Source organism: Triticum dicoccoides, chromosome 6A (assembly GCF_002162155.2).
Source record: "Triticum dicoccoides isolate Atlit2015 ecotype Zavitan chromosome 6A, WEW_v2.0, whole genome shotgun sequence".
NCBI lineage: Eukaryota > Viridiplantae > Streptophyta > Magnoliopsida > Poales > Poaceae > Triticum > Triticum dicoccoides.
The window spans coordinates 503971221-503983696 of NC_041390.1; positions in this window are offsets into that span (position 1 = coordinate 503971221).

The window sequence follows — 12476 nt, forward strand, 5'->3', positions numbered from 1 at the left end:
ACACCCCTATGATAGACACCGATGTGCCGCTTCCCCGGGGAACAGGCAGACTAGGTGCTCCGTGTGCCTAAGCAGGTGCTGCTTCTTTTAATTGCGGTTCGACTGACCCTAAATTGAAATCCAGGCGGGCTACTGACCTCTAGCATAGGTGAAATAGTAAAAGGGAGGAAACCTTATGCATTTAGTATCACGAAGAAGATGCAGTAAGAAGCGCTCAACTAGTTTCTTTCGTGGGATGAATACAGTGTGAGCGGAGACATAAGATTTGCACGAATAAGGGAAGAGGTGTACCTCTTTCTGCTGGCAGTGCTGTGTCCTCCTTCTGTTTTTCCGACGATCTTCTTGTTGTTCGCTGGAAACTAGAAGTTGTGGAGGACGGTGCAGCCTTGGACGAACCCATGGCCAAGTTGTTGAGTGTGGTGCGGTGGCCGTCTGTCGGCGGCGGGGAAGCAGATCCGAGGTGGCGAACGACGGTGTAGCAGGAACAACTCTGGTGCGGTGGACAGTTGCGACAGTGGAGCCGCAACAGTGAGGCGCAGGACAGCATGGTCGGAGTGGTTATGGTACGGCGCATGTCGGTGTCAGCGTCGTGGAGGCAGCTTTGCCTCGGCTTCAGCTGCTAAGTCCTTGAGGGCGTTGCAGTTGCGATTGCGTTGGACAACGACGTCGGGGTACCGGCTCCGGCGTGATGGAGGAGGGCGGCGGTGGATTGGCCACTATGGGGTGGAGTACGGAGGAGGCTGGGGTTTCGCGGCTGGTGGAGAGGGCGTTTTCGCGCCCATGGAGTATGAATGGGGAAACGGAGGGAGGCGGGGAACTAAGGGGGAACAATGTTTCGGTTTGAGACGCGCTTGTTTGAAATTTGGGGAAAGTTGCAAACTTTGCCCCCATCTAAAATTTCGGACATATTGTGGGTTGGGGGTAGGACAGTCATGGCAGGTGTCCCAAATGTGGGCGGGATAGATTTTGACCGAGCACATGGGTAGGCGCCCACGGCGTATGAATGCTTCTCGAAGGCGGTTGAGACTGGCGTCTTGGTGAAGTTACAAACCTACCCCGGTTTAGACCTTTAGACATAGGGATGATAGGCTACACGGGCCAGAGTCAGGACAGTAATTTCCTACCACCAAAACATTAGTTTCGCGCGGTTTCGGGTGACCAGAGGCCTATTTGGTGCTTCGTTCAATATTTGGGAGCATAAGCATTAACGTTTTCGGTTCTCTTGAATTGAACTTTTAGGATTTGTCAAACTTCACAAATCTTTACTCTTGAAATTCCTAAAGCTACGATTATTTTGGAATGGAGGGGGTACATTTGAATATACATTGTACACGAGTATATATTAAAAAATGTGCAACTTACCTCAGTTCATGCATGGTTCCAGATATAATCTCCTTGGTTGCAAAAAAAAGTTAGATATGCATATGAATATATATAGCATGTTCGAACTCACAACAAAGACTGATGCCCCCTTTTACATCTGATTTACAAATGCCATTATCTCGGGTTCAAATAGATGAATGCACTTCCTATGAATTCGAATCTTCGAAACCCCCTTTATGTTGAATTCGGCATGTATTCTATTTCGTAGCTAGCAATTTGGAATGTATCCATGCAAGTGACAAATGTATAAAGTGCTTCACACTAACAACATAGAGTGCACTAATTAATGTTTATATATGAATTGCAAAAGCATCCATTGCCTGTATTTCAAACCGCTCTCACTCTATGGATCGATAATATGAAATAAACACATGCACATGCTAGAATTCAATAGAGTATGGGTGTCTGATAGACCGATTTTCGTCCATACGCAATTTGCAAAATTCATGATCTCATCCAAAAATAATAATGCCATTTATATTTTAATTTAATGCGTAGAACCGCCTTTTACACGTAGATGCACTATGCCTCGCCCCGTTCTCACAAACATGTTATATATCTCTCTATCTAACGCATAAGTGCACACACTTTATATGCATCGGCATTTCTCTTTCACACATGCTCACAATCTCTCTCAGGGTATCGGGGTGTCTCACGCACATGCTCTCTCTGTTTCTCTCTCTCTCTCTCTCTCTCTCTCTCTCTCTCTTTCTGACTACTATGTAGCACTCTTTTCACTAATCTCAGTTGGAAAACACTATTTCTCTCACATGCATATATACACATGCACGGTCTCTACTTGCCCTCTATATGCACATATATGTGCCTACGTGTCTCCCGCACGCACATTATCTTTAGGCCTCTCTCGCACACATTGCCCCCCTCCCCCCCGACACACCTCTCTCTTAGTAGTTGGCAGATATGATTTCATCATATCATTCGGTAGGATATCCCTAGCTGTTAGGCTGGATGGTAATACGAGGCAAAGTTTTACCCTAATTCGGATCGGACCCTTGCAGTTGAAGAAAGAGCCTACCCCTGGTACTGTATATTAGTGATAGGGGTGTTGAGGGAGTCCGGGATTAGGGGTCTCCGGACAGCCGGACTATATCCTTTGGCCGGACTATTGGACAATGAAGATACAGGATTGAAGACTTCGTCTCGTGTCCGGATGGGACTCTACTTGGCGTGGAAGGCAAGCTAGGCAATATGGATATGAATATCTCCTCCTTTGTAACCGACCTTGTGTAACCCTAGCCCCCTCCGGTGTCTATATAAACCGGAGGGTTTTAGTCTGTAGGACAACATACAATCATACCATAGGCTAGCTTCTAGGGTTTAGCCTCTCCGATCTCGTGGTAGATCAACTCTTGTAATACTCATATCATCAAGAATAAATCAAGTAGGACGTAGGGTTTTACCTCCATCAAGAGGGCCCGAACCTGGGTAAAACATCGTGTTCCCTGCCTCCTGTTACCATCCGCCTTAGACGCACAGTTCGGGACCCCCTACCCGAGATCCACCGGTTTTGACACCGACATTGGTGCTTTCATTGAGAGTTCCTCTGTGTCATCGCCGTTAGGCTTGATGGCTCCTACGATCATCGATAGCGATGTAGTCCAGGGTGAGACTTTTCTCCCCGGACAGATCATTGTGTTCGGCGGCTTCGCACTGCGGGCCAATTCGCATGGCCATCTGGAGCAGATCGAAAGTTACGCCCCTGGCCACCGAGTCAGGTTTGGAAACTTAAACTACATAGACGATATCCGTGGAGACTTGATCTTCGACGGATTCAAGCCTCCGCCTTGTGCATCACACGGTCACGATGAGTACGATTTAGCTCTACCATCGGACAGTGTTCGGGAGATCGCACCGGCAGCCGTTCCGACCCTCAATTCGGAGCCAGTTGCGCCGTCCATGGACGGGTGGATGGACCCCGCCATGGAGGCCTTATCCTCAGCGGCAATCGAGCCGAATATCGACCTTACCCTTCATGAGAGCCATGTTGTCAAACTGCCGGATCCTTCTCTGGCCACGGACTCTGAACCGCTTGTGCCCGTTCCTAGCGAATCCAATTGGGCGCCGATCATGGAGTTTACCTCCGCGGATATTTTTTAGCACTCTCCCTTTGGCGACATATTGAACTCATTAAGGTCTCTCTCCTTGTCAGGAGGATCCTGGCCGAACTATGTACGGTAGGATTGGGATACGGATGACGAAGAAATTTGTCGCCCACCCACCACCCACTTAGTAGCCACCGTCGACGACTTAACCGACATGCTCGACTTCGACTCCAAAGACATCGATGGTATGGACGACGATGCAGGAGACGAAGAGGAACCACTGCCCATAGGGCACCAGATGCCAACTTCATCACATGACGTATACATGGTGGATACACCAAAAGAAAATGACGACAAGGAACGGAAGAATGCAACGAAGGGTTGTCCCCTCGAGAAGCAGTCAAAGCGGCAACGTAAGCGTCGCCCCAAATCCCGCCTCGGCAGAAGCAACGATCATATAGACCCAACGTTAGAGAAGGGTGAACAATCACCGGACCACGGCAACACGGAGAATCAAACGGAACAATCCGACTCTGTCAAAGATAATAATCCGGATGACATCACACCGGACACACACCCGGAGCAACAGAATGCCCATCAAAGGCTTGTTACCACCGCGAGGAATCTAAAAAAGCAGAAGCAAAGGCTCAAGGCTGCGCAAGACACACTCAGAATCAGATGGAGTAAAGTACTCATCACAGTGGCGAAGTACGGTGATAATCGCCACTCCAAGAGCTACCCGAAACGGAAGTTGCTACCTGAATTCGATGAGGAGGCCTTAGATCCCCCGCAACCAAAAATTAAAATGGCCATCCGGCCGGATAGACGACCTCACGGCCAACATAAAGCGGTGAACAATGCCGCACATAAGCCCATACGCGATCCACGTGAGGGCTCGCATCAAAAGGACGGCGCAACCAGATCCATTTATGGACCCCGCAAGCGCGCTCTAGCATATGATGCAACACAACAAACATCCGAACAACACGGTACACCCAGATACAGGGGTGCCGCACACCCCCTATGTTTCACCGATGAGGTGCTGGACCATGAATTTCCAGAGGGATTCAAACCCGTAAACATAGAGGCATACGATGGAACAACAGACCCTGGGGTCTGGATTGAGGATTATATCCTCCATATCCATAAGGCTCGAGGAGATGATCTCGACGCCATCAAGTACTTACCCCTCAAGCTCAAAGGGCTAGCCCGGCACTGGCTTAAAAGCCTCCCCGAAAGCTCCATTGGAAGCTGGGAAGCGCTCGAAGACGCTTTTTGGGCGAATTTTCAAAAAACTTATGTCCAACCTCCGGATGCGGACCGTTTGAGTCATATAACTCAACAGCCCGAAGAGTCAGCCCGAAAGCTTTGGAATAAGTTTCTTACTAAAAAGAACCAAATAGTCGACTGTCCGGACACCGAAGCTTTGGCAGCCTTTAAGCACAGCGTCCGAGACAAATGGCTTGCCAGACACCTCGGCCAAGAAAAGCCGAGAACAATGGCAGCATTAACAAGCCTCATGACCCGCTTTTGTGCGGGCGAGGACAGCTGGCTAGCTAGATGCAGCACCAGCGACCCAAGTACATCCGAAGTCAGAGATGGAAACGGAAAATCACAACGCAGTACAAATAATAAGCGCCAGAATAAAGAAGACAGCACGAAGAGCACGGCGGTAAACGCCGGATTCAGAAGCTCTCGGCCAGGTCAGCAAAAGCCGCCCCCAAAGGCACCAGAGATGAACTATCCAGCTTAAACAAAATCCTGGACCAAATATGTCAGATCCATAGCACCCCAGATAAACCTGCAAATCATACCCATAGAGAATGCTGGGTCTTCAAGCAGTCCGGCAAGCTCAACGCCGAACATAAGGGGCAGGATACACCAAGCGAAGACGAGGATGAGCCTGGCAAGCAAAACACTGGGGAACAGAAGAAATTTCCACCAGAAGTCAAAACAGTAAATGTGTTACACGTGATAAAGGGGAGAAGCAAAGCGGCACTCCCAGCAAAACATGCCCAAGGGCCTATCACCGCGGAGTTCTACCACTGGCCGTCTCAATCGATCACCTTCGACCATCAGGATTACTCAGCAAGTATCTGGATCGCAGGATGGGCTGCTTTGGTATTAGATCCAATAATTGACGGATACCACTTCACACGAGTCCTGATGGACGGCGGCAGCAGCTTAAACCTGATATATCAGGACACAGTCCGCAAAATGGGGATAGACCCAACGACAATTTGCCACAGCAATACTACCTTTAGAGGAGTAACGCCAGGCCCAGGGGCTCATTGCACGGGCTCCCTGCTACTAGAGGTTATATTCGGCTTCCCTGACAACTTCCGTAGTGAAAATTTAACCTTCCACATTGCTCCGTTCCAAAGTGGCTATCAAGCCCTACTTGGACGCGAAGCTTTTGCTCGCTTTAACGCAATACCGCGTTACGCTTCCCTCACGCTTAAAATGCCCGGTCCACGCGACATCATTACAATAAAGGGAGATATTGAGCGATCCCTGCGTGCTGAAAAGAGTGCGGCTGCCTTGGCAGCCGCACACTAAAACGGCCTCACCAACTAAAGCACTCGATAGGGTGTCAAGACCACGGACACAGTTAGACGAGTCCGGCGCTGCTATATGTAATTCATACAGGTTTGATGACCACACCCCTATTACAAATACAAGGGGCTCAACGCGTGCATACAAGTGGCAATTTTTACTCATCTTGAACTGTACATAGTTTCTTTAAACCTACCTTTTTGCACGACAACTTTTCACCTCAAGTTCCTCTCTTTTACAGATGAACATCATGCTACACCCGTCCAGGATACGCACAACAGAGACACAGGCGCAGACATGCAGCAGGGACCCGTTCAAAGGATTCTTTTTAGATTAAGACCATGCATCAACCTTTTTTACTGTCTCTTGTTGATGCACATCCCTCGGATTCTCAGTACAATTGAGAAGGATGCTGACGTCTTGGCATGTGGCCACGCCAGAACAATGCACGTACCTGGACACTAGGGGCTTCTTACAAAGGGCACTGTTTAGGCCCGGTTTACACCATAAAGACCGAATACCTTAGGGAGTGTTTGGCGTCGCGAGTTTGGCCTTATATGCATCAGCTCCGAATCATGTCTTTGGTCAAATGTTGGGTTTGCCCGGCTCCTGTTTTTTGCTGCCTTATGTTCCGCTCTACCAGCTAAGGCGGCACCGGGAGAACTACTGCGATTGTGCCCTGGTTCATCCGGATGAGCACCTCAGTAGAGAAATCCGAAAACTGACTGTCATGATATAGCGCGAGACTGGTCAACCACTCGATGACCTATCGGAGTCTTAGAATTCCTCTGCCTTAACGAAGGGCCATTTTCTGTCCAGGCATGTACACACCCCGAATTCGGGTGAGTGCGGAGCCACCAGGGGCTATATAGTAGCCCCACTGTCAAACTCCTATGGCTAAGTGAAAGTGTTAAAGCATTATAGTCCGGTTGCCTAGTTCGTTGCACTATCACCTCCTTATTAGGACCAAGACGTTGGATTAAGTGTGAACACGCGTCTTCTGCGAACACCCCCGCATTATATGCGTGGGGGCTGAAGCCGACGACTGCAATCTTTCAGGTTATATACATATATACATAAATGGCCGCACAGGAGGCATCACAATACTTTCGGGCACAAGTATAAATACAGCCGTGATAAATTCAATAAAACATTGTTTTTACAATGGGAATACATGTCACTCAAACATAATATTCTTCGAGCACTGGGCCTCTATCAAACAAGCACCCTGAAGAACTTCTTCAAAATAGTGCTCGGCAGCCACTCGGCCTATGGCCGAACCCTGTGCCGCAACAGTGGTAGCATCCATCTCCGCCCAGTATGCTTTGACACGGGCAAAGGCCATCCGTGAGCCTTCTATCCATGCCGACCTCTTCATCGCATTGATGCGTGGCACCGCACCAAGGAACTGCTGCACTAAGCTAAAATAGATGTTGGGCTTCGGCTTTTCCGGCCACAGATGATCTACGACGGACCTTATGGCGAGTCTGGACAATCTATTGAGTTCGGCCCATTCGGCAAGCTGATCAGTTAGTGGAAGCAGACGCTTTGGAACGTTAAACTGCGACCAGAATAGCTTGTCCACTTCATGATCTGTTTGATCTCGGAAGTATTTGGCCGCATCGACAACACTCGCCGTCAAATCCAGATATGCGTCTGCCGAACTCCACAACCGATCCAGAGGAGCATACCATGGATCTCCGAACTTCCTCCGCAGCAAAAAGGGCTTCCCAGCCACAATATCACCAGCTTCACGCAGGTCTTCCTTCTTCACCCTCATGGCAGAGCGGGTGTCTTTGGCCGCCATCGTGTCCTTTTCGAGGTCCGTCGCCTTTGCTTGGTTTTCTTCTTCAAGGAATTGGCAACGGTCGGTAGTGTCTTTTAACTTTACAGCCATCTTGGCCATCTTCTCTTTGCTCTCGCAATGCGTGGCCTTTTCGGCTCTTAATTCTTTGACCGCTTTCAAAGCAGCTGCATTACTACTCCTTGCTTGTTCTTTGGCTCAGGCAAGTTCCGCCCAAAGGGTCTCCACAGTGACAGCTCCATCTGCAGTCAACACATATCAAAGATACTGGCATCATGCTGCTCTTACTATGTGACATTCACCAGAAAACATCACTTACCCTGTGGCTCATCAAGCCGCTTGTTAACAAGCTCAATGTCGGCATCCGCTGCATCCAGTTGCTGTTTTAGTTTGGTAAACTCTTCATTCCGGCTAGCCACCGGAGCTTCCACCACCTGCACATAAAAGCAGTCTGGTTATTACATTGGACTACGATCCTCTGTTTGTCTCCGCTCTCGGCAACAACCAGAGTCTCAGGGGCTACTATCTACACAGGACACACCTAAAAAAGTGCAGTACTATCACAAATGTATATCATTTTATGTACCTCAAAGCCCGTCAGTAGACTCATAAAGGCGTCATGCAACCCGCTTTCGGTGGACGAAATCCTTTCCATCACCATACCCATCAACGTACGGTGTTCTTCCGAGATGGTCGCTCGCTTTAGCATATCCCTCAGTGTGTCTGACCGCATACCAGACGGCGCAAGACTCCTTTGTTTGCTCTCTTCAAGAGCCGGATGCTGGGGACTTCAGGTGACTATAGGATTATATTTTGGCCTCACCGGATCCGGAGAGGCCCTCCGTGACGACACTTCAAGGTCGCCCGCTTCTTGAGCAGGGGAGTCCGGGGGAGGCGTTTCGCTCTCTATCATCTCCGGAAGAAGGTCCCCTGAAGACGAGCTCTGTTGACAAGGGCTAAGATCCGAACTGCAAGATAAACGCTTTGGTTATTTTCCTCGGAAGTAAGGTAGAACATCTTTACTATTAAGTATCTTTTGATCACTTACGGCTCATTAGAGGGATGATCCCCGCATGGACTTTATGAGGCAAGCACCCCCCAAGGTTGCACCCTTTGTCAGAGACTCCTTCTCCCGTTTGGAAGCCTTGGTTTCCGGATCTCCAGAGGCAGTCCTCTTCCTTCCCCGAAGCGAGAGAAGGTCAGAATCTTCCCCTTGGTTATCCTCCCTCACGGGGACACTCATTCCCTCGGTTGGAATTGGTAGCGATGGGGCCCACCTTCGCCCTCATTATTCCCCCCTTTATCTTCCTTTGAGGGCTCCGGGCAAGGTGCTAGCTCGAGCATCTTTTCCAGTACAAGATTTCCCAAACCCTCAGGAAGGGGGGTCGAACACCGAATCATCTTCGCCTTTGTTAGCCAGTCCTGGTCAAAGAGCGATTTCTCAGAATGACGTCGTGGTAAATGAAAGACGGTGTGTTCGGCTAAAGGATTACTTAGTTGGTCGGCGGTACGGTTGCTGCTCAGGCCCACGTCCTCGGTAGTATCCGGACACTCTATTTGGGTTCCGAAGAATGATTTATACATCTCCTCGTGCGTCATGCCGAGGAAATTCTGAATAGTGTGCGGTCCTTCTGGGTTGAACTCCCACATACGGAGGGGCCGGCATTTGCATGGCTGGACTCGACGAACCAGCATGACTTGCATTACCATAACCAAACCAAAATCTCCCTCGGAGATATCTCGGATGCGGCTCTGCAATATGGGCACATCCTTGGCTAGACCCCAGCTCAGCCCCCTGCTGATTCATGACATCAGTTGTGGTGGGGGGCCCGAGCGAAATGTGGGGGAAGCTACCCACTTGGCACTTCTGGGAGCGGTGATGTAGAACCACTCCCGTTGCCATAATCCGGACACCTCTGGAAAGGAACCTTTTGGCCACGGAGCTCCTGCAATCTTGCTTATTAATGCGCCTCTGCATGCTGCATACTGCCCTTCGACCGTCTTCGGCTTCACATCAAAAGTCTTGAGCCACAGGCCGAAGTGAGGGGTAATGCGGAGGAAGGCTCACATACGACAATAAATGCTGAGATGTGGAGAAAGGAATCCGAGGCTAGATCGTGGAAATCAAGCCCGTAATAGAACATCAAACCCCTTATGAAGGGATCCAGAGGGAGGCCTAACCCTCGGAGGAAGTGGGAGATGAACACGACGTCTTCATTGGGTTCAGGAGTAGGGATGACCTACCCTCGGGCAGGCAGCCGATGTGAGACTTCGGCGGTCAGGTATCTTGCCTCCCTTAACTTCTTGATATCCTCTTCCGTGACGGAGGAGGGCATCCACCGGCCCTGGAGGCTGGATCCGGACATGATTGAAGATCCGAGACACCTGACCTAGGCTTTGAGTGTTAGAACTCGAGGCGGGGGAGGGATTCGATTGAGCACGGGAGGGAAAAGGTAAAAAGCCTTGACCCTTTATAAAGAGGGTGAATATCATGCGTCCTCCTCGTGGCCGTTTGGGACTTACCTAAAATCTAGGAGTCCTAAGCATGGTTGGGTTACCCACGCCCGTATTGATGAGAATCCCATAATAAGGGGAACACGATCTCTGCTTTGACAAAGACGTGTCAAGAAACTACCTCGCGTTATGTGTGGGACTAGTTAAAGGAAACGGTTCGAATAATCATCGGGCCATGACATGACGTCGTGTTGTCAAAACGTGTCAGCAGATTAGATTTGTGGAAATATTATTCTCTCTACGGTGGTATGTGGAACTTATTTTGCAGGGTCGGACACTATCCTTGTATTCAAATTTTTCCGGGGTGTATTCGGAGGAGGAACCCGCCTTGCAATGCCGAAGATAACACTGAGCGCCGGACTCATCGTCATTGAAGCCTGGTTCAGGGGCTACTGAGGGAGTCCGGGATTAGGGGTCTCCGGACAGCCGGACTATATCCTTTGGCCGGATTGTTGGACTATGAAGATACAGGATTGAAGACTTCGTCTCATGTCCGGATGGGACTCTACTTGGCGTGGAAGGCAAGCTAGGCGATACGGATATGAATATCTCCTCCTTTGTAACCGACCTTGTGTAACCCTAGCCCCCTCCGGTGTCTATATAAACCAGAGGGTTTTAGTCCGTAGGACAACATACAATCATACCATAGGCTAGCTTCTAGGGTTTAGCTTCTCCAATCTCATGGTAGATCAACTCTTGTAATACTCATATCATCAAGAATAAATCAAGCAGGACGTAGGGTTTTACCTCCATCAAGAGGGCCCGAACCTGGGTAAAACATCGTGTCCCCTGCCTCCTGTTACCATCCGCCTTAGACGCACAGTTTGGGACCCCCTACCCGAGATCCACCGGTTTTGACACCGATAGGTGTGTACAAAGTACACGTGAATACCAAGCATTGTGCGTGTGTGTATACTATCGACGAACTAGCCCCCAAGCTTGTATAACATACTTAGGGCCTAGGGTTACAAATCATATATAGTCGGCTTATCACCAGTGGGGATAGAGTCCTCCGCGACTCTGGTAGCTTCGTGTTGTACGTCGAGTCCTCCATATGGGTCTTCGTATAACACGTCTCGGTCCAACCTATATGTGGCGCAGGATGGAACCGACCCATGAGTCTTCATGTTGACCCACCACAACTAGAAATGATGTGCCCACCACACCACACACGCAATCGAACACTAAGAAAATAAGCATATACAATAGTACAACAGTATCTAGCTCACGATACGTCTCCATATTTTGTTGATGACACTGATGGACTTTGCATTTGATGTGTGCTCCATATTTTGTTGACGACACTTAAGGTCATTGTATTTGAAGCGAAAGCACGATATGGTCACTGGACTTCAGAATAAGCTCATCATGGTCACCACATACATTTTGTCGTGCTAACCAACATGTGGTTGGATGGTTAGAGGATAGTGGTTTCTCGATCCCACCAAGGTTAAAGTCCCGGTGCTCGCATTTATCTTGTGTTAATTTCAGTATTTTCTGGCGATGTACATTCAGTGGGAGGAGAAATTCCAGTCGACTACGAGGCACCTATGGTGACTTCGTAAAATCTCAAGATCATATATGCTGGCCCACTCTCTCGAAGGTGCTCATATGGGTAGGGTTCGCGTGTGTGCGCTTATAGAGGTGAGTGCTTGCGCGTATATATGAGCCCTTGCGTCTGTACCGTGTTAAACAAATACATATCATGATTATACGGTCACTGGCTCACCCGTACAACTCCATATTTTGTTGATGACACAATCAATTGACCAGTCAAACGTTCCACACGGTGCAACTAGTGTTGCACCATCGGGGCGCGTAACCGTGGGGCCCACCTGTTAGCCCGTATATGAAAGAAAGAAATGGTAGTTTGAGTCTGTACTGCGTTAATAAAATAGGAGTACATTTTAGGGTGATCATACGGTCACTGGCTCACCATACAGCTCCGTAATTTGTTGATAACACGATCAATTGACCAGTCAAACGGTCCACATTCAGCAGCGCACATTACCATAGGGCCCACCCGTCAGCGTGTATATGAAGGACAGAAATGGTAATAGATTAGTGGTCGGTGGGTATTCGAAGTCGTGAGACCTCTGGTTGGTAGTCACCGGCGGTTGGGGGCGTTCATTGGGTGGTGGGGTGGGGATCCCCGG